We start from the raw sequence: 3,964 nt of genomic DNA, 5'->3' as shown, positions 1-3,964 counted from the left end.
CCAGCCCGTGCGCCCCAGCCCGTGCACCCCAGTCCTTGCGCCCCAGCCCGTGCACCCCAGTCCCTGCGCCCCAGCCCGTGCACCCCAGTCCCTGCGCCCCAGCCCGTGCACCTCAGTCCCTGCACCCCAGCCCCTGCGCCCCAGCCTGCGTGCTCCAGCCCCTGCACCCCAGCCCGTGAGCCACACCACGAGCAGCTCTGATCCTCGCGCCCCAGCCTGTGCTCTTTGGGTCCTCGCCTCGCTTTCGCAGCTCCCCTTCTGGTGAAAGGGCCCCGTTTCCCCAAATCTCAGTGTCCGGGCCTCCCCTCTGACTGCCCCCCTCTCCCCACGAAGGCCCGGTGTATGGCTGGCACCGGATCCTGCCGTCAGGGCTGGCCAGATAGGTCGCATTCGCTCTGACTGGGAAGGCGGGCTGCCGCTGGCATCTGTCCCCGCCTTCCCTCGTGCCTGGCCGCTTCTGTCCAGCTCTCTCGAAGGACTGGGCTGTTGCCGCCGGCATTACATGGTTTAAACAGTGTCCCTCCGCGCGCCCCCCCCGCCCCCCGCCCCTGCATTGCGTCATTCCCCTGCTCCCAGACCATCTGCGGCTCCCTATTACCGCCTCTGCATTGTAGTTTACACCCTTGGGTCTTGCCCAGCCCCCGGGGTGGGATGTGATGTCAAAACTCGCCAGCACCTGCCGTCTCCCCTGTCTGGTTGGGGCTGGGAGTTGAAGGGCTTCTGACCGACACCCATCTACTCTGTGAGTTTTTCTCTCCCTCTCTCTTTCTGTCTCGGATTGAACTGGTTCTGTCAGGAGACCCCGTATTCAGGCTGGGCCTTGCACCGGGCCTGGGGGAAGCCCGGGCTGAACCAGAAGCGGCCCCTGCCCTCAGGGAGCTCAGACCCCCGCAGGCAGAGTGGAGACCGCCCAGGGAGGAGGTTAAGAGCTGAACCGTGTAGTCCGGTAGATCTGAGTTTAAACTCTGCTCGTCCATATCCTGGCTGTGTGTGTCCTTGAGCAAATGACTCTCTGAACCTCAGTTTGCCCAGCCATCGTCAAGCAGGGATGGAATAACAGCAAGGGCCACTCACGGGGGCTTGGCTGGCGGATTTAAAGAGACAGCCTCAGCAGCTCTTGGCACGCGGCACAGCGGCACTTGCTCGGCGAAATATCTTATTACTATTAGGGCTATAAAGAAGGCCGCAAATAATCGGGGCCAGGATCCTGCATGGCAAGAATCTCAACAGAAGAAGCCTAAGCAAAGGGCTCATAAGGCAGGATGTTTAGGGTGGGGCTGCTGGGTGGATCCTGGCACTCCAGATGCCAACACATCTAAAGATCCCAAGCCTGTCTTCCCTAAGGCATGCCCACACTTGGATCCACCAAGGTGAAGTTCTCCTTTAATTGGGCCTGGGGAAGCCTGATTCCTTGGCTGGGGCGGGGGTGGGGTGCTGTAACCCTGGAGGGCACCACCCTCCACCTGGCTGGGACAGCTTTTCTCTGAGTTATCACAGCAGCAGGTGGGACCTGGCTTCTGTGAGCCCAGTAGGGATAGACCAGGGGAAGGGAGGGAGGGAGGTCCCCTCCAGAGATTAATCATGCCCTCGAAGAAGCTTTGAGCCCATGGGGTCTGGGGCGTCTCAGAAAATGATCCAAGGGCAAATGGGGAAGAGAGAGGGGGGTCAAGAACATCCCAAGCTCACTGTTGCCTTGGTGTCACTTCTGGGGCCCCGGGAACTGGTTTGCCATCCACTGGTTTGTCATCCCACAGGAGGGGAGAAGCAGAGGCTGGCTCTGCTTCTGAGCTGGCGCCTTGCTCCAGGCCAGTGTGGTGGCCTTGACAGCCCCCCCCCCCGGCCCCCATCTCTCGGCCAACCACAAAGTGACGGTTGGCACTGAGTGATCACTTAGCACCTGCCATGAGGTGGCAGGTACGGTCTCCCAGCAATCCTAGGAAGTGAGTATCTGTTCAGTTATTTCTTATAGATGAGGAGGCTGAAGGTCAGAGATCTTAGCTGCTTGTCAGTTCCTCCGTCATGGGTGAAGCTGGAACCCGAAGCCAGCCTTGCCAGATACCAAGGTCTGAACTCAGTTTTAGCTAAGTGCCCTGAGCCACTTCCACTGGTGGACCCAAGAAATCAGCAGCAAGGGGTGAAAAATCCCAGTCTAGCTGTCAGGCTGCCTCTGGCAATGTACCCATTTTATAGATGAGCCCGCAGGGGCTCTGCTTTGGAGACTTGCCCAAGGCCCTCTTGCTAAGGAGTGGAGTCCATAAGGAAGAGGAAATCTTAGCCTATGGGAGCTGGAAGGGGTCTTGGAGCTCTTCTAATCCAAAGCTCATTTTCCAGACAGGGAAACTGTGGCCCAAAGAGGACCCAGGCCTGCCCACCCACTGAAGCATCATCTTGGGCTATGTGCCTCTCCCCAGGGAAGCTATGATCCCGAACCTGTGAGTTCCATGGAGCATTCGAGAGGAAATGAAAGGTGGACTGGGTAGAACAATGAAATAAAAGGGACCAGGCTCTCCTCCAGAGGCTGAAGCGAGAACTCCCTTGACTCTCTGGCCAAAATTTTCTACTGGAATTCTCCAGGGGAGGGAGGAGGAAGGGTGTGGGGGAGGGGAAGAATGCAGCCTGAGTGAGCCAAGGTCACAGCCTTTCTTCTGGGTCTTCCCAAGTCCCAGAGCTGATTTGCCCTCCCTGGCCCGGTGGAGGGTATAGTGGGGGCAGGGCAGAGGAATGGAGGGGTTCTGGGGCCCTTGGGAGTGAGGGCTTCCATTGGTGTCCCCGCTCATGAGGAGTCCCTTGAAAACCGGGAGAGAAGAATCTTCCTGCACCCTTTCTCCCTCTGTTTACTCACCCCGCTCCCTCCCCTCCAGCAATCTAGAGGTGCTTGGCAGAAGCCCCTGCAGCTACACACAACTCCTCACTTTTACACCTGAAAAATGTGGGTGCTGCTCACCTCTCTAGGTCCTTGGGTCCAGAAGCTGGGAGGCCAACAGTCTGTGATGCTAACAGTGAGCGACCAGGAACCTAATGTTCTGATTAAGTGAGTCTAACATCCTGTCCGCATTCACTTTACCAAGATTTATTAGGCTCCTGGTTGGTGCAGGCAGCCCTGTGCGGGGACCAGGGTGAGGCCGGGAGTAAGGGAGACCCATGCCGGCCCTCATGGAGCTCCAAGTGCAAGTTTCACATCTCAGCCGGAGGAGTCAAAGAGTCTCTGAGCACCTTATTCACACCAAAGTGGTTCTACGAGACCCGTGATTTTTCTGGAAGGAGGAAGGAGGAAAGAAGGTGTGTGGAGAGAGGCGGGGTCACACCAGGGCACTAATTTTCTTTTCTTTTTTTTTTAAAAGATTTTATTTATTCATTCGAGAGAGAATGAGAGACAGAGAGCATGAGAGGGGGAGGGTCAGAGGGAGAAGCAGACTCCCTGCCGAGCAGGGAGCCCGATGCGGGACTCGATCCCGGGACTCCAGGATCATGACCTGAGCCGAAGGCAGTCGCTTAACCAACTGAGCCACCCAGGCACCCCCAGGGCACTAATTTGCATGTACACTTTGAGCGAATTTAATCGTCTTGGATCTATCACACCTATGAATACAAATGTCTTCAAATACCACTGCTAACAGAATAATAGCACTTGTCCCTTTCAGCCGGCCTGTTCACCAAGCATCTCCAATGCTCTGTGAACATTAATTAATTAAGCCCCAATTAAATAATTATCATTGACTGAAAATGTATTTACTGCACTCATGCAACTGGCTACTGGTTTACTGATGTGACTTAACCCCTGCTGTCACTGCGCTTGAAATATATAACCCGAGGGCGCCTGGGTGGCTCAGTTGGTTAAGCGACTGCCTTTGGCTCGGGTCATGATCCTGGAGTCCCTGGATCGAGTCCTGCATCGGGCTCCCTGCTCGGCAGGGAGTCTGCTTCTCCCTCTGACCCTCCCCCCTCTCATGTGCTCTCTCTCATT

This window comes from Mirounga angustirostris, unplaced genomic scaffold, assembly GCF_029215605.1.
Source record: "Mirounga angustirostris isolate CCGP_5_RB_7025 unplaced genomic scaffold, mMirAng1.0.hap1 SCAF_15, whole genome shotgun sequence".
NCBI classification, from domain to species: domain Eukaryota; kingdom Metazoa; phylum Chordata; class Mammalia; order Carnivora; family Phocidae; genus Mirounga; species Mirounga angustirostris.
Note: the sequence above shows the minus strand (reverse complement) of the source record.